At 34.5% G+C, this 23,086-nt stretch overlaps 1 protein-coding gene and 1 pseudogene across 6 annotated transcripts in view; both read left to right on the forward strand.

The window, feature by feature from the left end:
• Positions 1-23,086, forward strand: part of LRBA (LPS responsive beige-like anchor protein) — a 755,692-nt gene that overhangs the window by 651,351 nt on the left and 81,255 nt on the right. The gene's annotated exons all lie outside the window — the stretch shown is intronic.
• Positions 16,510-17,324, forward strand: LOC308654273 (small ribosomal subunit protein eS6-like; annotated as a pseudogene). The gene has a single exon. The product of its transcript is annotated as a small ribosomal subunit protein eS6-like (transcript).

Consider the following 23,086-nt stretch of genomic DNA (forward strand, 5'->3'; position numbering starts at 1 on the left):
CTTCAGCTGCTGCATAGCACAGGGGTTCTTTAATTTACTTGGTAGACATGTTTACTGCATACTGTACAGTTTATGAGTGTTACCTTAAATGGTTAATCATGGGTCCAGGTTTCCATGTGTGAAGAATTGCATGAACTAATATAGTTGCTCTATTGTTTGGATATTGGTGGACCATATTCAGAAAATTACATCACACTAAGTGTTTAAAGCATTTTTACTAAAACCAGTGATGTTTCTGCTTAAAAGTTTGTAATAACATTTAGCAGCAACTTTAAACAATAAAAAGCTGCAGTGCCTAAACCGATTTTTTTCTTCTAAATTATTAGTAGTAGTATTTCAAATATGCTGATTTAAAATCATGATCAAAGGATGCACGATAATTATAACTTAAATTAGTATAATATTAACATTTTATAAATAGCTTTCACCTGTTAGTCATTTAAGCCTGGTAGTGTCCTTACAAAGCTAGCAGGAAACTAGAAACCCAGAAAGGATGATAGGCAAGGTCACATAACTAGTAAATATCAAAAAGTCAAAACCATATTTCCAGAATCCAAGTCCATTACCCTTTCATTCTGCTCTTGCTGTAATACCTATTATAGCACTTTATAGGTTACAAAGCAACTTTTATATGTCGTATTTGAACTTTATTAAAATTGGATATGCATATGTGGAAGAGTGAAATTGAACGGTTACCATACACCATACATAAAAACCCCACTCACGGTGTATTAAAGATTTAAACAAAACCTGAAACTGTAAAACTCCTAGTTGGAAACATAGGAAAAACACTTCTTGACATTGGTCTTGGCAATGATTTTGTGTCCATGAGACCAAAAACTCAGTCAACAAAAGCAAAGTATAGACAAGTGTAATTTCACCAAACTAAAAAGCTTCTGACAGCAAAGGAAATAATCAACAGAGTGAAAAGCCAACCTAAGAAACAGAAAATATTTTTAGACCACATGTCAAATCGGGGGATAATTTATAAAACATATAAAGAACTCCTACAATTCAATAGCAAATAACTAATAACCTGATTAAAAATGAACTTAACACTTCAATAGAAATTTCTCCAAAGACAAATGGCTAGCAGATATATGAAAAGTTTCTCAACATCACTAATCAGTAGGGAAATGCAAATGAAGTCTCAGTGAGGTATCACCTCATACCTGCTAGATTGGCTTTGTTAAAAAATAGAAACAAAAGTCTGGAGGGAGATACAGCTCATTGATAGAACACTTGACTAGCACAGGCAAGGCCCTGGTTTGATGCCCAGCACTGGGAGAGAAGGATACAAATGAGTATTGGTGAGCAAGTGTTGGTGAGAATGTGGAGAAATTGGAGCCATTATACACTGTTGGTAGAAATGTAAAAAGGTTCAGTCATTATGGAAAACAGTGTTGGGATTTCTCAAAATATTAAAAATAGAACTGCCATATCAGGATAAATAAAATGTGGTATATATACACAATGGAATATTATTCAGCATTAAAAGAGAATAAAATCATGGCATTTGCAGGTAAATGGATGGAGTTGGAGAATATAATGCTAAGTGAAGTTAGCCAATCCCAAAAACACAAATGCTGAATGTTTTCTCTGGTATAAGGATGTTGATTCATGAGGGGTTGGGCAGGGGGAGCATTGGAGGGCAAAGGGATGGGATGGGGAGGAAGAGGGCTTGGGGGTAGGAAAGACGGTGGAATGAGATGGATGTAATTACCCTAAGTACATGTATGAAGACACGAATGATGTAACTCTACTTTGTATACAACCAGAGACATGAAAAAATGTGCTCTATATGTGTAATATGAATTATAATGCATTCTGCTGTCATATACAACAAATTAGAATAAATTTTTAAAACTTAAAAAAAAGAACTGCCATATGATCCAGCTGTCCCACATCTGGATATTTATCCAAAAGAATTAAGATCAGGATCCCCAAAGAGATATTAGCATGCTAATATTCATTGTAGTGCGCTCTTTATAATAGCCAAGAAATACAAGCAACCTAAATAGTCATCAACAAATGAATGGATAAGGAAAATGGAGCATGTACGTATAGTGAAATATTATTTGGCTTTTAAAAATCAGGAAGGAAAGCTGGGCACAGTGGCAGAAGCCTGTAATCCCAGCAACTTGGGATGCTAAGACAGGAGGATCACAAGTTTGAGGTCAGCCTATGGAACTTAGAAAAACTGTCTCAAAATGAAAACTAAAAAAGACTGGGGATAGAGCTCAGTAGTAGAGCATCCCTGGCTTCAGTCCCCAATGCCCCCCAAAATAAAAAATAAATAAAAAGAAGGAAATCTTACAGTAATGCAATAACATGGATGAACCTTGTAGACATACTAACTGAAATAAGCCAGTCACAGAAGGGCAAATACTGCTTTATTTCATTTATATGAAGTATCTAAAATAATTAAGCAAAGAATTAAAGAATACAAGGATGGTTTCCAGGAGCTGGGTGGATAGATTGTTGCTAATCAATGATCATAAATCTCAGTTATACAAGATGAATAAGTTCTAGAAATCTGATGTACAATATTGTCCTTATAATGGAAATGTACATTTAAAATTTTGTGAAGATGGCAGATCTCTTGTTTAGTGTTTTTATCACAAAAGGTTAAATTTTTTAAAAAGAATGTATATTTTTTAAAAATTGTAATTGTAGATAGACTGCATGTCTTTATTTATTTTTTAATGTGGTGCTAAGGCTCGAACCCAGTGCCTCACTTGTGCTAGGCAAGTGCTTTGCCACTGAGCTATAGCCCCAGCCCATGAAATATATATATATATATATATATATATATATTTTTTTTTTTTTACTTTAGATCATTACTTGTTCATGTCATAGAACAAGTAATTAGATGAAATAAATTAGTCAACTATTAAACAGAAGGCAATAAATGAGGATGCTTTATTGAAATGACAGCTATCTAAAGAATTAAGTTATAAAGAATGTAGTACCTTCCAACCATGCTTATAACCCGTGGCAAACTCATCCTGGAAAAGCAAAATTTTTTATCTTTCTAGCATTACCCAAGTTGACCAAACATGTGCCAGGTATTGAGATAGAAACAAAAACCTGGCAGCAATCAAGACATTTGTGTGTAATGATGTCACAGGCTCAATCAGCAAATGGATTTTTGGAACTCACCTTAGAATAGGACCCTCAAGGTGAGATTAGAGACAGGAGATGAGGCTGCAGATATACAAGAATAGGAAAGGGTGACCAGTACAGAATGAATGGAAGAGTGGCCAATCTCAGCGATGCATCCTATTCTCTGACATTGAACACACCAGAACCTGACTGCTAGAATTGTAGTTTATTCCACCCACTTAGAATACTTTTCTTTGATAAGCTAATTTTTATCCTTTTAGCCTCACCTTTCCAGAAGAACCTCTTCATCATCATTCTATTCAAAGTAGCTTCTCAGTTACTTCATATATCATTACCTGGTTGTGTAGCACTAATCAGTGTCTGACATTATCTCGTAGAATAATTTGTGTAATAAATGCCATTCTTCTTCACGAGAATGAGAACAGGGACTTTGCTGCTATATTTTAGTGTTTAGCCTAATCCATGATACAAATGTTAAATTCTAAATGAGTAGATATCAATAAAATAAATGAATTAATTTAGTAGGGCCATGGGGTTTCCTGAGTAAGGAGGGAAAGTAGTAAACCAGAAGGGACTACCATTTGTTGAACACCTACTGCCAAGCATTGATTTAGGAATTCTTTCATATATTACCCATTTTATTCTTCCACTGTAGATATTTTCCCTACTTTGATGAAACTGAGGCCTAATAAAAATAAGTAATTTGTTCAATGCCACAACTGGCCTAGTAAGTCTTAAAGAGATCTTTACTCATGGTTGATGTCAGATTGAGTTTCTAGTTCCACTGAGGAAGAACCTATTCATCAGTGTCTTCCAAGATAGTCTCAGGTACCAGTGTGGTGTTCTCCAAGGAATTGGAGAGAGAAGGAAAATACCACCAGGGACCACAAGGAAACCAAGTCTCCTTAATCATTAGAGCCATCTCTTGGGCTTTCAGATTCTTAGTGGTTCAGGTTCTACCCCTAATAGCTTCTTTCAGTGAAGAAAAGATCAGAATTCAATTAATGTATTTAAAAGTTGTTTTGTGAATCTTAAGCAGGGATCAGCAAATGTTGGCCCAAGTGGCAAAGAGATTCAGCTACCATATTTATTTGTTTATTGTCTATGTCTGCCTTGGGCTATATTGGCAGAGTTGAATAATCATGACAGTGACCATGTGGCAAAGCCTCCATATATTTAGTATTGGATCTTTTTATTTTCCTTTTCTGAAAATTATTGCAGTATGGTTATACATAACACTGGGGTTCATTTTGACATAATCATACAAACACGGAACATAATTTGCTGCACTTTAGTCTCCAATACTTCTTTTCCTCCCCTCCTCCCTCCTACTCCCTGGTCTTCCTTCCTTTCTTTTTTTTAAAAAAATATTATATGTATATATGTATATATATATATAATATTTTTTTAAAAAGATATTACTATAAACATTATATATAGTTAATATTTTTTAGATGTTGATGGACCTTTATTTTATTCATTTATTTATATATGGTGCTGAGAATCGAACCCAGTATCTCAAACATGCTAAGCAAGTGCTCTACCACTGGGCCACAACCCCAGTCCCCCAGGATCTGGTCTTTTATAGAAAAAAAAATTCCAACTTTTGCTCTGAAGTATAGTTTACACCATATCTAAAGCAAACATAAAACAAGTTCTCCCCAAAAGCTAATAATAAAAAAAAATCATAAAATTACAGTGATTAAATCTGTAGCTAACCTTGAACATCTAAGCCAAAGATTGTACAGCACACAATTCCCTTTCCTGTTCTAAATTCCTGCTTTTTTGTTGTTGTTGCTGTTGTTGTGTAACTGTTCATTCAGATGGGATAATTGAACAAAATGACTCTTTCGTTTTAATGTGTCTTTGACACATAATGTTGACATTGTGCCATCAAAAAGAACTTGCCACTCATTTCATGGGATCATATGTGTTATATATTTCAAACCTGTCTCAAAACTGTCTGATCTTTTCAAAGTTTACTTCCGTTTATAATTTAGAATCACCATATGATTGCAGCATTTCTAATTATATTCTCAAATATATTTAGTTAGAACAAAGTCATACTTTATTAATATACAGGGGAGGTGAAATATTTTGTTAAATATCACGCTCAAGCTAAAGCAAGCCAGAAATTGCATATTTACTTCTTAGGTAAAAATAACATAACAACATGTTATTTTTCTTTGATAGGGTCATTCATAGCTCAGAATCACTGTTACAATACTAATAGGAGCGTCAGTCTGAAAAAACCTGGAGTACCAAAGTTATTTTGCTCTGCTGTTCATGAAATCCAGTCAGCCTTTCTGCGTTTCTCATTGGGGTGATTACCTGGCTGATGTTTGAGCACTTTAGTTGACAGGTGAGCATGTATGAGTGCACTGAACAGGAGAAAGAGTGAAGGAAGTGAAGGTTGAAGGCATTTCTTCATGAGACTGAGAACAAGAACAAACTAGGTGTGAGGAATGAGTAGTTTGGTTGTCTTTCTCCCCCAGCCACCCACCCCCGACTATTGCTGAGCATAGGATCTTACACATAAGAGACCTTCAAAGGGTGGCTGTGAATATATATTTGAATTGAATTCCAGCAAAGGAAAGAACAGAGAGAGAGAGAGAGAAAAGAGCTAACCAAGTTATTTTGAGACAGCCAGTCAGATTTACTAATATAAAGAAGAGAGAATCATTGAGATTTAAGAATTGTAAAAGGAGTTTAAGGTCAGATATACAGAGAGACTTAAATGTCATGACAAGGATTTACCCTGTAGGTGAAAAAAATGCATTTAAGAATTTTGTGGATAAAAGTGATATGACTGAAGTTCCAATTTAGGAAGTTGGTTCTAGTGACATCATATAAAGGATTGAATGGAATGGCACAGTTGGTATTGTGAAACCAACTTCTAAGTCTTTTTCAAATATCCACATAACATGGGCTTGAAGAAGAACAGTAGCCATGGAAATGTATGGCACAGAAAAGAAAGAAATATATATGTAGAACTTATGGATTTTAAAAATCTGAATAGAAATTAAATGGTATTCTAAAATATTGACTTCCAGATGAATGGGGATAGGAGTGAATTTAAAGGAAATGGGGACGTCTTAAGGAGGAAAAAGTTCTGGAAGCAAATGACCATAGTCACCCTTAGACAGATTGTTGGTGCGAGACCCAGGTGGTGGAAGTCATCCATTTAAGTTGTAGATGTGGAGCAGAAGTGGCAGACTGGTAGCCAGTGGTCAGCAAAAGCCTACAGAAACATTCTCTCCATTCAACATGGTGGTTTTCTTTATCTGAAATTATTTTTATTTCATCCTCACACTGTAGCTAATAAACTGACTATTATTTTCTCTCCTAGCATTTAAAAATTATTAGGACACTTCTGGCTTACATTGTTACTTTTGAGAAACAGTATCATTCCTTTTTAGTTGTTTTTGGTTGCTTTTAACATTTTTCCAACTATAATATTTTGCAGTTTCATTGCAACATGTCTTAAGTAAGAACTTTTTAAATTTCTTCTGCTTGGGCTCATTATTCATCTTGAATCTAAGGACTTATATCTTACATACATTCTGGAAAGTTCTCAAGTATTAAAATTTCGAATTGCCTCTTTTCCATCCTCTCAATTTATTCTTGGTAGAATTCCTCTTTTTTCCTCTATATTCACACAGTACTTCTGAAAACAATTAGGGTGGGGTGTTTCTTCACCTTAAGCAATAATCAAGGGTTTTAGAAGCACTGTGCCAGGATTTGGAGACAAAGACCAATATTATTATTTCATAGTAGCATCTCCCACCGTGTGTGTGTGTGTGTGTGTGTGTGTGTGTGTGTGTGTGTGTGTGAGAGAGAGAGAGAGAGAGAGAGAGAGAGAGAGAGAGAGAGAGATTGATTGATTTTGGCTGAGAGAGTGAGATTGGCTGTGTGTGCAGCCCAGACCCTTACACATGCTAAGAAGTACATGCTCTGCCACTGAAGTACATTCCCAATTCTTGGCCTTTCTTTTATATTTTCCATTTTATATTTATTTCTTATCTGTTCTGCCAATTTTTTCATGTTTCTTAGATCACTAATTTTTTCTTCAGGTATTTAAATCTGCAGTTTTATCAGTCTACAATAAATTCACTGACTTTTCCATTTCTAGAGATTCTGTTTGGTTCTTTATCAGATCAACTTAAAAAAAAATCAAACCTTATCCCTTTATCTCCTTTGTATATTTTCCTTCCTTGTATGTCTTTAACAACTTAAAACATTATTTTCCCAATTCGAAATTGCTCTTACATGAAGCTCTGTTTTTGTGCTGTCAAAATTTTTTATTTTACTTATTTTATGTATATGTATTAATTTTTGCAGTGCTAGGACTTGAACCCAGTACTCTACCACTGAACTATACTCTCAATCTTGATAATTGTTCATCTTTTTTAATACATTATTTTTTAGTTGTTCTTTTTAGTTATACATGGCAATAGAATGTATTTTGACATATCATACATATAGGGAGTATAACTTCCCATTTTTTGGTTGTACATGATGTGGAATTACACTAGTCATGTATTCATATATGTGATTCTTTATCTTGATAGTCTTATTTTATTGTGTAGTTTGTAGTTTTGGATTGTGTGATAATCTTCAGGAGAACTACTCTCTCTTAGACTCTTTGATGGCAGTAAGTATATTTTGCATCTTCCATGTATCACAGCCTAAGATGAGTCTGCATGTAAATTTCAGACTCATTGGTTATACTTTTAAATCTGTCTATATAAGGGGCAGATCTCTGAGCATACATTCCTAGGAAAGGCTTCCCTACATCTAGCCCAAGTCAGGACAGATTGGTTTTCTCTTATACTTTCCATTGTCCTGTCCCTTGAGATCATGGTCTTTGACAGGTCCAGCTTTATGTATAAGGAAATCTTACTTCCACCAACCTAACAAAGGAGCCAAGGTCTCATCTTTTTCTACATGAGCATTAAAACCAAACCAGACTCCTGGGAGACTGAGACTGAGGGGCTGAGGGGAATCCCAGGATTTAATCCTTACCTACCTACCACTGTGTAGTACCTTCCTTCATTTGTTGCTATTGCTTGCTTGTTTGGGGCTCCTGGGGACTTTGTTTGTTATTTCTTTCTAATTCAGCATTTATCTAAAAGCTTATTTGTTCCTTTGTAATTGATAGATACAACAACTAAAAACAATGTGGGATTTGGGGTTGGATCCTGGAACAGAATTAAGCTCTAACCTCTATAGTTAATTATGTTATTTGCTGGGTTTGATAATAGTACATTGATCATGTAAGTTGTTAACGTTAGGAGAAGCTAATTGAGAGGTACACTTGAACTCTCATACTATTGCATTTTTCTGGAAGTCTAAAATTATTTCAAAATAAAGTTCTTAGAAGCACATTTGTTTTATTCACTTCTGAATAACTTGTAATAAGAAGGTTTCCAATATTACACACAGCCCTCCATATCTGCAGTTCTACATCTAGGGGGTTCAACAAAGCATGGATCAAAATTCAAAATAAAAAATGTGTACCAAACATGTACAGACTTTTTTCTTGTCTTTATTCCCCAAAGATTATAACAGCTATTTATATAACATTTACACTGCATTAGTCATTATAAGTAATCTAGAAATGATTTAAAGTATATGGGAAGATATGTGTAATATGCAAATCAATGCCATTTTTAATAAGAGACTTGAACATCTGCAGATTTTGTTATCTTGAGGTTGATAGGGTAGTCCTGGAACCAATCCCCTGTGAATACAGATGAATGACTATATTACTATATTACTAAAATAAACTACCTAATATTTTAATAAAAGAAGTTACATTAAAAATAATAAAATAAAGACCTTCCTTCTCCAAAATATGGGATTTTTAGCTTCTTGTTAAAAGTTAAGACTGTCTGATCAAATCCAGGGCTTTATGCTTGCTAAGGAAGTGCTCTACCACTGAGCTACATTTCCAGCCCAGCAATAACATAGTATTTAGTCTTCTCTGGTAAAATATAAGAAAGCATGTCACAATGGAGGAAAAAAGATAGTTAAGCCAGAAGAGCTAGAATTGGCACCGTCATGAAGAAAGCACTAAGGGACAAGTTATAAGACTGTCAAAAAGTTCAAGAAAATATTAACATCAAAATTTACAGCATAGAGGCAGGAGGTCTGAGCCCTACTGTAACCCAACAATGGAACCACAAGTTCAGGGCCAGTCTGGGCAACTTAGTGAAACCCTGTGTCAATAATAATAATAATAATAATAATATTATTATTATTATTATTATTATTATTATTATTATTTAGACTTAGAAGAAAATTCCACAGATAATAGTGAGGAACTCTTTTTAAAATTGCTCCCTTTTAAAGGTATGTAGAATAGTGTTCTATGGAAAAATATAGTCATCAACACCTTCAAGTGGGGTAGCAATTCAGAAGAGTTGGACTCTGAAATGTTTTTCAAATAACCAATTTATATCATTTATATTTTTATTTTTACATATGTGTGATACTTAAAATCTATGTCTGAAAAGCCTTGCAAGCTCTTTTAATCATCAAAAAATTCAAATTCTGCCTAAGAAAGCTTTTATATAATTATTTTGCAGCTCTTTTTGTTTCTTAGCAGTACATAAAATAAAAGTCTTAGGTCTACAAAATTAGTATATTTTACTACACGTGGTGTGTTTATATGTGTTCTGTGGATCTTAGCCGAAGGTCGTTGAACCCCTGTAGCTGCCACAGCAGTTTCTAAACATTTTGAACATAGTACCTTTACCTGTGAAAGGCAATACGAGCCAGCTCTCCTCCCCGTGCCTTCAGCTAAATCATACCAGGTCTGCACCATTGGTTATCTTTATAATCACAAGGTCTTTGTAGCCAGTTATACATTTTTGTTGGGTGTATTTGATAACATTTTTCAAAACATGCTGTCCATGGAGAAGAGAAATAATGAAATAATAAAAGGACATTGAGATAACATGTCTTAAGATGGCTACTTTAATATGTAGCATTATTCACTTATTAATAACTATTTTTGGATCTGAAATTCACTAAATTTTCAAACATCTACCCCTCTATTAGGAATATTGACTTTCAAACCTAGTGTTTAAGAAGATTCATTTATGTTTTAAAAAATATAGTTTCTCCTATCATCTTTTGAGTCCCCAGGCCCTCCTTTCCACCGCCCATACGCCATCAGATATTTGAACATTGGATAAAGTTTAATCTGTTTCAGGCTGTGTGCCAGGGATACCAAATGTGGTACACAAAAAGACATCCTCCTGTTAGCCTGAGTGAGAGGAAGGGAACAATTAGATAACACAGTAATGTTTTTAGATGTGTACATAAAAAGCTCTTTTAGAATATATTTTTCTAAATTACTTGACATGAGCATGTGTAAGTTAAACAGGATTTAGTTCTCAGTGTTTTCTTCCTCTAGAGATGTCTTTCCTGGAAGGATGATTAAGAGAAATATAAACACCACATGAAAAGTGGACTGGTTTTCAAACATTTTAGTGATTTGTTTTTTTAAATAAACAACCTATCATTGTTAGCTTTAGTGAAAAGTGTCTCTCCTGATTGCTATATAATGAAAAGTGAGTTTTAAATGATTTTGTACATTGGTAGTTCAAATGCTTCAGCAATGGTTCTGGCTTAGGTACTGAGCACATGTAACTTTTTTGCTAGTCCTTAACCAGCACTCTGTACCCACTGTCCAGAGTGATATGATGCCATACTGTAGATAAAACTCATACTTTGATTTTAAAGTATGATAGTTTAATGGTCAATTTTTTTTTACAGTGTGAATTTTTTTTTCTTCATTTTAAGAGAGAGATTCAAGTTTTTAAATTTGGGTTTAATAGTACTGCGGATGGAACACTCTGTGGAGCTCAGATTTTAAACAGTGGGTTTCTCTGATGGCAGGCTGTGAATTTAGGGGAATTATGACCTTTCTTTTTACAAGATGTAGGAATTGGAATCTCAGAGGAAACAGCAGCACAGAGTACTATGAAAATCTGAAGGTGGGACTGGGGGAGAATGAGGACTGACTTTCATGTCTGAGGTTGAGGGAATACTCGCTCTTCTTGTGCTGTCTTAAGCTCTTAAATAGTATACCATGGCCTTTCAAAATGAAATAGTCTCTCAGTCTAAGCCTTCTCAATATTGCTGCTTCTAAAGTTATCTAAGGGTTATATTGACCATCTTAAATATGTTTGTCTGTGTTGATATTCAATTTGTTATCAACATTCATAAGAATATTCTTCATAGAAGAACATGATAGAATTAGCTATGCCATTGGGACAAACAAATATCTCTGTGCATTTTATTGGAATGCATTGCTAAAAGTGGCTTAGGGTATAAGCAAATTACTTCATTTTGATTCTAGATGCTGAGCTCCTAATAGCTTTTAAATTTATACAGTTTTTGTTTAGCTGTCAAAACATTTAATTATATCATGCCCAAAGGTGTAAAGCTGTCAAATAAATCCAAGTTTAGGCATAAACATGTGCTAAGTTACATGTGCTACTGCACCCTAGTAGTCACTGGGCAGCTTCTGAACCTGTTTTGGGGGAGGGGTGTGCCGAGGAACATTAACTCAGCAGGTACAGAACAACATTGGCCCAATGAATTGATGATTACTTGTAAAACAGCAGGTAGTAATGCCCCCAAGTCTTTGTAATTCCTCTCTTCATAAAATAAAGCAGGCAAGAGAGTGTGTGGATTCTTTGGCTCAGTTTGCATCCTATGAAAGCTGTCTTTTTGAAAAAAAAAAAAAGTATTTTTTCTTCCCTTACTTTAACCTTATTCTTTGTTTTCTCGTTAACAACAAATGTACCTCATTCATACGTTATACCCTTCTCTGTTAATCCAAAGTCTTTGACTCTAGGAAAAATGATTCCAGGAGCACTTATAAAGGAAGCCTTGTAAACTGATCAACAATTAGTTGCTTTAGGTTTCAAGTTTTCCATGTAAAACATTTTTTAAAGAAAGATAAACTTTTTAAATGTTAATTTTCATCAGTACTGGTTATTCCGTACATAAAAATTTTGAGTATTTGATGACATTATTTGGAGGTAGATTGTTAGCGAAAATACTGATGCAGACTTCACTAATGCAAAATTCACTAAGAGGTAGGGGAGTAAAGTAAATTAGTTCTACTTTGAAGCTTTTATTTTCTTCCCCTTTCAAAATGAATGGGAAGGCCCTTGAGAGGCCCTTGAATGAAAGCTGCTTTTCATTAGTGCTACCAAATACCTACTTGAAAGAGTGGAGTTCTGACTGAACACCCACACAAGAGAAAGGGAAAGCTTCCTTTTCTACTGGAGGACCATCAGCTAAATAGCTCTTGGCTTCTCTTTTCCAATCAGGTGGTTTCACATCAGAGTTAATTACTCCAGTCATTTATTCTAATCACCCTCCTCTTATGGCTAGCTGCATTCTGTCATGGGGTGGCATCGTTTGAAGCCAGTTAAGTTTGAAAACCACTGCAGGGTACTTGAGGCTCATTAGTGAGGCCTATCCATGCCTGGCTTTGGATTTGCTCCCTGATTAACTCTGCATCTCCCTGCCTCACCACCCCCAGCCCTCTCCCAGCCCCCACTCCTCAGTGCAGTCCTTCCAAAACAGGAATGTTTCAATTAACTCTTGCCATGCTGCTTGTCTTTTCACCTACATATTTAAGATAAATTTAAGAGCCTAAGTTGCTACTAATATATTTGATTCTGACCTTTTAAGTATATCCTGAGTTGGTTTTAACTGCCTTGGTACGCAGAGAAGTTGTGTTTTTGAACAACAAAGAAGGAAAATGGTGGTCTCCGCCGAATGAATACATTCATGTCCTTGATCCAGTTCTCCAAACCTAACAAGGATAACGATTCCAACTCTGATTTTATAGTATTTCAGTGTGTTTTACCAGGGTTGTCTGAAAAGCTTTAAAGAAAATCTCAAGAGATTTATTCCTTTGGCATCCTTGTTTCTTATTAGTTATAGTATTTTAATAAAAAAGCATTTGTCACGGCTGGAATTGTGGCTCAGTGGTGGAGTGCTTGTCTGGCATGTGTGAGGCACTGGGTTCAGTTCTCAGCACCACATAAAAAGATAGATAAATAAAATAAAGGTACTGTGTCCATCTACAACTAAAAAAAAAAGCATTTGTCAAAAGGTGCATTTAAAAAATATTAGAATCACAAAAGCAAATAATGTTTGTTATATCATTTTAAAATTAAAAGAAAAACATGTAGTCAGTGTCCTGAGTAGATAGTTTGTGCATTGTTGTTACATGCAAGTATTTAAAACATTTTCCAAAGATTAACAAAGATGCTGGGCACAATGGCACATGCCTGTAATCAAAACCCCAGCTACTTGGGAGGCTGAGGCAAGAGGATTGCAAGTTCGAGGCCAGCCTCATCAATTTAACAAGACCCTGTCTCAAAATAAAAAGGACTGGGAATGTAGCTCAGTGGCAAAATATTCTTAGGTTCAATCCCTCGTGCCCCCCACCAGATTAATAAAAAGCATATAACCAGTAGATTAAATGAAAATGTTTATTGAAGTAGAAAATAAGGGACATTTTCTCTGTTCTTTGTACACAGCAGTTTCATTTAGAACCTATGAACAACTTTATTTATGAACAAATAGTTCATGTGTCAAAACAAAATATAGAAATTAAAATACATAAAATCTTACATAAGTTGCTGATGTTCATTGATATTTAGAAATTAGAAGAATAAACTTTTTTTAAAATTTTCTTTTCAAAGTAGTTTTTTGCTTAATGGATTACAGTCTTCTGTATCAAAAGTCTTTGAATCTAGTAACCAACAAAAACATTGCCATTCTCTATCATGATCTGAAGGCTAATTTAAAAAATTTAGATTTTCCCAATTAACATGCATTAATATAAATTATTACAGTGTATACATTAATATATAAATATCCATTAATGTAAGTGAATATAATTTAATGAAAAATGATATATATTTCTTATTCAATTGAATAAGTATTTTATTACATGTATACTATGTGTTCCATTACAAAGATACAGGTATAACCAATGCCTTCTATAAATTCATATCCTAGGAAAGAAGACAGAAAAGTAAACTGTAACACAAGGTGAAAATATTAGTTTTAAAAAGATAACCTGTCAGTGCAAAAACCAGCGAAAGAGCAGTCAAACCTGTAAATAATGCCTCTCAATTGACATGGCGCATTGATTTGGTTCCACTCTGTAATGCTTATTACTAGTGTTTCTAAGTTATGTATATAAACCAATTGTGAATAATTCTTGTATGAAATGGTTTCATATTTTTAGAACTTTCATGAATACTACATTTGGCGAGGGCAGTCATATACCATTCTGTATCCGAATTATTCAAAAGAATGTGTAGTGGTTAATAGCATAGCTCTAAGAGTCAGCTCTGGGCTCGGGTTGTAACTGTAACATTTACTAGCTGTGTGACATCAGGCAATTTACTTAAGCATTCTAAGCTTCATTTGTAAAACAGCTTTTTAAAGTGTAGTGCTTATCTCCTAGGATTATTGTGATGATCAAATAAAACAATCCTTGTAAAACATTTAGCACAGAACTGGGCACATCATAAGCATTCACCGAATGTTAGTTTCACTATTATCGTGTTGCTGTTCTTGTTTAGTTGGTCAGTACATTTCCCCAGGCTGATCTCCACATGCATTTTTCTTGCATAATGCACGTCTGTCTTTGTACTTTGTTGAGTGTATTATTGATATTATTTGGATCCATCTTGTGGACGTTGTTGAAGAGAAAATAAAAGCTTGAAATATGATACTTTAATATCCACTTTACTTTTTTTCCCATGTAATCATCCTACCTCAAATTTGATTATATGGTTAACAAATTGTAGGTCTCTCATTTGCAGTGGCTGGAAATCACAGAAATTCTTCACGTTTTTCTTGCACTGTATCAACTGGATAAAGTTTCTATGGTCAAGTTCATGCTTCTTATACAATGTTGAAAGTACAAGTGCTTCAGCATAGACCTTGAATTGTGTTAAATCAGAAGAATTTCTTAAATGTCATTCATCTGATAGACATTTATTAAGGCCTTACTGGATAATTAGATGTGTGATCACAGAATTGGAAGAATATGAAACCTGCCCTTTGGGGCTGTCATTATGAGGAGCAGACCCGACCAGATAGTAACTAATTAGAGAAATAGATTAAGTGATATATTCATTTATTCGTTCAATAAATGCTTTGTAGATGCCTACTGTATACACGTCATATAGTAGAGATAGTATATAGTACCTGCAGTTTGGAATTTATTGTTTAGTAAGGAAGATTAACAACAGATAAATGCACAGCTTGTGATAACATGTAATGTAACAAATAATAAAATAATACTAATGTTATTTACCATGAAAGAGAAGCAGGGCTACTTTGCAGAAGTGGTTCCCAAAAAGTGATTTCTGGACCAGTGGCATCATATCACCTAAGATTTTATCATAAAGGCAGATTCTTGGGATCCTAATCTAATGAAAGTCTATGAATGGGAGCCAATGAATCCAGGTGACTTTCGTGCATGTTAAAGTTGGAGATTCACTGCTGGGAAGGAAATCATGGAAAAGGTTTTTGTTGTTCTTGTAATTTTTTTTTTTTTTTTTTTGATACCAGGGATTGGACCTAGGAGCACTTAACCACTGAGCCACATCCCTAGTCCTTTTAACTTTTTTTAATCTTGAGACAGGGTCTTGCTAAATTGCTTAGGGTCTTGCTAAGTAACTGACACTGACCTTGAACTTGAGATCCTCCTGCCTCAGTCTCCATAGTTACTGAGATTATAGGCATGCACCACCTTTCCCGATCCATTGAAGTTTTAAGAAGAGCAGTGGCTGAAAATTCAATGGCCATTAGTGGGATCAACAGGAGGAGGGATCAAAGGGGAAATTTTAAAGAAAGGGAACAGTATGGATACTGTTTGAATCATTGGGCCAAGAAATAATGAAGTATGAAACAAAAAGAAGGAAAGAATTTGTAAGATAGTTAGCAAGCTTATTGTCTGATTGGGTAACATTTTGGTGTATGAGAAGAAAAAGAAATGAACCTCTTCATTTTTTTGTTTTTCTGGATGAAAGAATGAATTCAGGACCAAAAAAGTAGGGGAAATTATCCATCTAATTATTTTGTTGTTGTTGTTATATTAAGTTTGAGCTACCTGAAGCACACCAAAAGTCGTCTACTAGACAGTTGACATTTTGGATACCATGGTGCCTGGAGTGAAGGGAGGAAAGATGAGCATCTGCTGGACTTATACCTTTAGCAAAACATTTTCAGTGGTGTGCCTAGAACAGAAAATGAGAATTCAGTTAAGAGGTAAATGAAACTGCTCTTTTTCATGGCATCTTGTGTACGATCAGCTGTACCAAGATGAAGCGGAACATCTCCTTCCCAGCCACTGGCTGCCAGAAACTCATTGAAGTGGACAATGAATGCAAACTTGGTACTTTTAATGAGAAGCGTGTGGCCACAGAAGTTTCTGCCTACACTCTGGGTGTAATGAAAGGGTTATGTGGTCGAGTTAGTGGTGGGAACGACAAACAAGGTTTCCCCATGGAGCAGGGTGTCTTGACCCATGGCGCGGTTCACCTGCTACTGAGCAAGGGGCATTTCTGTTATGAGCCAAGGCCAACTGGAGAGAGAAAGCGCAAATAAGGTTGCATTGTGGATTCCAATCTGAGCGTTCTTAACTTGGTTATTATAAAAAATAAATAAATAAATAGAAGAATATTCCTGGACTCACAGGTACTACTGTCATCTACTGGACCCAAAAGAGTTAGTAGTATCTGCAAACTTTTCAGTCTAAGGAAGATGATGTCCATCAATACGTTGTCAGAAAACCCTTCAACAAGGAAGGCAAAAAACCCAGGACCACCAAAGCACCAAAGATTCAGCTTCTCATTATTCCAAGTGTCCTGCAACACAAGCACCAGATTACTGCTCTGAAGAAACAGCGTACTAAGCAGAATAAGGAAGGCTGCAGAGTATAGCCAAACTTTGGGCCAAGAAAATGAAAGAAGCCAAAGCAAAGATGCCAGGAAGAGATCACTAAGAGACACAGGCTTTCCTCTCTGAGAGCTTCTACTTCTGAGTCCAGTCAAAATGAAGAATTTTCAAGAGTAACAAATAAGATCAGACCTTCAAAAACAAAACAAAAAAGAGGTCAAGAAAGATGGTTTACTTGATTCCACTTCTTTTAAGAAATTTATATTATTGATCTTATATTGCCTATATATTCATGACTGTGTAAAAATAAATAAGATTGATCCTATAAACTAGCCTTTATTCTATTGATAAAGCAGAAAGAACCAGATCCATAATTTGCTGTGATTTAGAGAATCTTAAGAGTATTATTACAAATGTTAAGAAATCTCTTCAAATGGACGAAGAGACTAGTTCATCTGCTACTAAAACGAGATGCATTTTATGAGGATTATGAACAGTGTCCACAGTGTCTACAGATTTCATATATCTGACTTTCAGAAAAGATTACGTCCCACTATGCCCAGTTATAGTCTGTGGTTATCAGTAGTTCTCTTTTTTAGTTGTAGATGGATGTGATACTATTTATTTGTTTGTTTTATGTGGTGCTGAGGATCAAACCCAGTGCCTCACAAATACTAGCAAGTGCTCTACCACTGAGCTACAACCCCAGCCCTGCAGTAGTTCTCAGTGTGAATAGCTGATAGAGCTCAGTGGCCAATATGTAAGAATTCTAACCCAGGACTCTTTAAGGATAGCAGATTTGCAGAAGAAAGACCTCACAGTTGGTAGTTTTAGCCCTTTTAACTTTATTGTTAATGATCATAGTGCCATCTTTCAAATGCTGCCACATTTCTTCTGAGATCTGTAAGTAGCTAAAGAACATATATTGTAAAATATTATATGTGCTTCAGTCTTGAAGACACTAGATTTCTGTTGTCTTGTCTCAAGGTCTAGCTATTCTTCATGGTACTGAGAATTGTAATGACATCTTCGAAACTATATTGAGGGCTAGGGCTGTAACTCAAAGGCAAAGCGCTTGCCTAGCATGTGTGAGGCACTGGGTTCGATCCTCAGTACCACCTAAAAATTAAAAAAAATAAAATAAAGGCATTCTGTCCATCTGCAACTACAAAATTTTTTTTAAAAACTATATTGAGAATCATTTTAGTCTAGCAGGTACTTTGTGCTTTGTAAGGTTTTTTGTTGTTGTTGTTTTTAGTAGAAGATGTATTTTGAAAGTAAGAAATATTAACTACTATGTTCTATTTTGTATCAAAATCTGGTACAGATTTAGTGTTCAAAACTGAATAAAGCCTCACTGTTTAATTTATAACTGTTAGTTACATGTGGCTGTTGATCACTTGAAATGTGGCTAGTCTAAGTTATACTGTATACCACTATAAAATACTAAAATGATAATAAAAAATAATAAAATGAATACCAGATAGTTAATATTTAATATAAAATAATAATTTTATGTTAATTGCATGTTAAAGTGATATTTTTATATTCTCGATTAAGTTTGTTGCTCAAATTGATTTGCCTGTTTCTTTTTAAAATGTACCTAACAGAAAATTTTATATAATATATGTGGCTTACATATATTCCTATGGGACAGCACTGGGATGAAGTCTTGGTGGTCTTTTGTTAACTAAAAATGGAGGGGTGGGGATAAGGCATGCCATTACTGAGCATGAACACACTTTAGTTGTATTTTAATATTGAAATAGTATACAAACTTCTGTTATAGTTTTTAGCCTTAGATCCTAAACAAAGGCTTAGGATTGATTTCAAGTCTATTTTTAAAAGTTCACAACATGAACACTAAATTCCAAACTCAACCCATCTTCTACCATCTGAACTGTTTCTACTCCAGTGTGCTAAAGCCTAAAGTTGAAACCAGGCTGTCATCTCAGATTCCCCTTCCTTCACCCCTCACAACAGTACTGAGATATTGGTAATAACATCTTAAACCTTTCTGAAACTCTCCCTTCTTCTCCTTTACCACTGCCTTTTCCTTAAGGCTTTCAGTTCTTCTCCCCTAGACTATTGTAGTCATCTTAGAACTAACCTTGCCTTCTTTATCCCCTGCAAAGGTACTTTCCATCTCAGAATCAAGCCCCACACAGGACACATAGTCATCATCAGTCAGTGTCTGTTGAATGAATGGCCGAGAGAACTGTTAATGTTAATCAGTAGTTGCAAAGTGAAAAAGATCCTTAGTTTTACATTATGTACATTATATAACTGCATACACAAAGGAAACACAGATACAATTTGAACCTCTGACTAAACTTATCAATGCTTTAAAATTATTCTACAACTTTTGCATTTATTGTCTTTAACTCAGGCTTTTCTTTATTGGATCTTCTTGGAAATGATGATATAATAAATGTTCTGTATTTCCATGGAATTTGATTTGCCAGCATAGGTTTATGGCGGTCAGTCCAGGGAATCATTGGTGCCATGCAGACAGCTCCTTGTTTTTGTCTGGAGTCCCCATGGGATTAAACTACATCTGGCAATAAGTAGGGACTCTGGTCTGGACATCTTCAAAGGCAGGAGGCTGCTAGTATTTATCAGATCTATGTGGATAAGCCAATAGAGAAAGATTAAATTTTTTTATTTTGTTTTCCTTCCTTTTGTAACTTACTCTAAAATAAACCTCCAGGAGTTTATGTACCAAATTAATACATTTTGATGGTTGTTAAAAAGGAAACCTATTTATTTTTGTAAATGTAAGTGGATAATTGAAAATTTTAGATTAATATATTTTTGTAAACAGTTTATCTTTGTATAATAGCTATGTACAATCTTCAAAATTAATTTCCTAGGGATACTTTATTAATTTTTTTGGATTTGAGTATTCATGTTTATCTGTTTTAAACATCTTATGTCTGTAGGTACTAGGACATTGTATTTGGCATTTGCAAACTTTATTTATCTGTGTGGGAAACTTACCCAAAATTTTTTTCTGAGGAGACTCTTGGACCTATATTGACATGGGCCACTACCTTTTCTTTCATTTGATGCTCCTCACATTTTTGAAACGTTATTAGTCTTGTGGCTTGGTTTACCTCTTGCTGAAACACGTGTCCCTTCATTTAGCTGACAAAATAAAATGGCTGCATTCCAGGCACTTGTCATGAAGTATAATCTAGAACCTACCATTCAAAGCCTCCCCAAGAGGAATAATGTTTATTCAGGATTGCCTGAAGAGTCTCTAGTCTCTTCATTTGTCTATACCTTAAATCTGTCCCAGGATTAAGTAAGTCCCTCTGCTAGTCACATACCTGGATTCCATCATATTGCCGAGGGAGGAATTTCTTATCTCAGGAACAGAAATAATGTGTTTTCCAGGCCATCTGGTTTGTTTTTACATTATGGTCATTTCTGACTTATAATTGTTTGTGTTTCTTTCTTTATGTTGCCTGCTAGAAAGCTTAGCACCAAATACATGGCTCACCTCTAACAGTCTATAGAATTTCCCTGTGCAACACCTTCTTCTTATCCTTATTTTTGCTTACCTAGCTTCATTTTTGTTAAATTTCACTTACCAAATATACACATTATTGCAAGTTTTACGAATTATTTTCTGAACAAAGACTCATAAAATGCAGACAATAAATAAAAGACTGGTATAGTTGTTCCCATCGATTCTTAACATGCTAGAATTTAATGTACCTCTCTATTCCTGTGTGTGTTGTACTACAACTAGTTTAACATATCTGTGTGTTATGAATTCCTAAATTTTAGATTAAGAATGACCTAAGGTTGAAATGTTAATTAAATGTTTTAATGTTCTATAGTTCTAAAGAAAATAGTGGGATAAAATGTCAGCATACAGGAGTATTTTAAACATTAAAAAAAATCATCTCTCTGAAAAGGAGGGTAATTGTACAAGTTTGCCTAATCCTTTTGATCTTGGCACACAGCAATACAGACTTCAGTTGAGATTAAAACTATGAATTTCAAAGGAAACATGGCCTTCAGTGTGTAAAATATATAACAGCTGGTTGACTAGTCCATTTAAAACTACACAATAACAATCGTAGACAGAGTGATTCCCTGCCAAAAGATGCACGAGTGCTTGATGGGTATATCAGGATGTGATACTAACACACACTTTTCTCTAGTAATGATATAAATGTAGAAATGAACTGTGTACTGCCTGCTCTAAAAATCTCTCATCTGCCCAACAGTTCAAGGGCAGTTTAGAAGGAGAGAACTCCTTTTAGTGATTTCTCTATCTGCTTCTCGGGCTGAACTTCAGTGTGTTATTGACTAAATTTCATTTTTTAAAACTGTCACAGATATATTATTTTTATTGTTAGCATCCCACAATTTTTTTCTCTAAATCTTTGATCCCTTTTTTCTCCTTTTTGGCCTTTCTTCGTGACTTACTGGTCTTAAATGTCATTGCTTCACATATATTTTCAAGTACCTAATGTTAAAATTTTCTAGGTAAATTATGTAAAATTTGTTTATGGTTTTTGTTATAAATTTGTATTATGTGAACTCTGAAACATTGTGATATATTTGTAATCACTGTAGGTGTAAGTTAAGCTCATGTTAGTGGATTAAAGTTCATTAAATATTTCACTATTTCCACTATTGTATTTCATCCATAAAAGTAATTCTTAAACAGGTTAAATGAACGCATTTTCAGAAAAAAAATAAGGATTGATATGGATTTATCACTTCCATCAAATTCCATTTGGAAAGAAATTTGTATTCTGAATGTGTATCTGCCAAATATGAAAATATGTTGATTTTTCTGTGACCTTTTTGGTTTGAGAATTTTGATGCACCTAAGTTAATAGCAGATTTTCTTTTTGCCTTAGTTTACTTCCAGGCAGGAAACTGTGAATTTAAATGTACAATTTTAAATTGTAGATTTAAAATTTCCTAAAGTTACTCATATTCACCACAAATTCAGAACCAGCACTTTAGGAGTTAATGTATCTTATTAGAGGGACAGGAAATCTGGCAACTATTGCAGAAACTAGACCTAATGGTGCACACAAACAATTTGTCAGTCTTCTTAAATGTGAATAGCTTTCCGCAAAGTGGCTGCTCTTGCTTTGTTTGAACAGGCTAAACTTTTCCTTTTTGGACTTTAAATCTTAGAAGTGAAATGCGATCCACATATTCAATCAAAATCATTTAATTCAAAGCATATTTTGATTGGAACAAAGTTGACATGGAAAGAAACTTTAGAATAAAAAAGTTGAAAGGACTTTATATCATATATTTAGCAGGAAAATTTGAAACAGTTCTAATTAGGCTGAAAAAAACAGCTTTCTTCAATGTAAATTACAAAGGTCATATATCAATGTTAAGGAAACATTACCACTAGTGTTTGAAATCCAGCACATGCAAACATAACAGGCCAGTTCATTTTAAATCTGTGTGTGTGTGTGTGTGTGTGTGTGTGAGAGAGAGAGAGAGAGAGAGAGAGAGAGAGAGAGAGCAGGAAGAAGACTGTATTGATTTTATTTCAAGTGAAAAACACTTAAAATTCCAAGTTTATAATTTTGTATTGCCTTTTTGATGATCCAAATTTACTCAAATTAAGATTCTTAATTAATTATAAGTACAATTAAATATTTACCAAATAAAGTTTTCATTCTTTCTCTCATTAAAAGTATGATTCATCAGGAGAGTTAATCAGTGATTTTCACATTTGTATTTGAAATGTATATGCATGGCATTTTGTATCTTAGAATTGAATCAGGCCTTCTAGAAGCCTGGGAGGAGGAGGAGTGGCATAAGTATGAAGAACTTTGAATCTGGACTGTAGGTCTATTTCCTTCTGATCATGTGATTATTTCTGAACTTAAAAGTATGTAAATGATATTTGATCTTTTAATTTGACTGTTTATAAAAATCATTTATCCCATAGATATCACTAGTTATTTTTTTAGTTTTTGTTTGTTTGTTTTTAATGGTTGGGGATTGA

This window comes from Spermophilus citellus (assembly GCF_964194105.1).
Source record: "Spermophilus citellus genome assembly, chromosome: 8".
Lineage (NCBI taxonomy): Eukaryota > Metazoa > Chordata > Mammalia > Rodentia > Sciuridae > Spermophilus > Spermophilus citellus.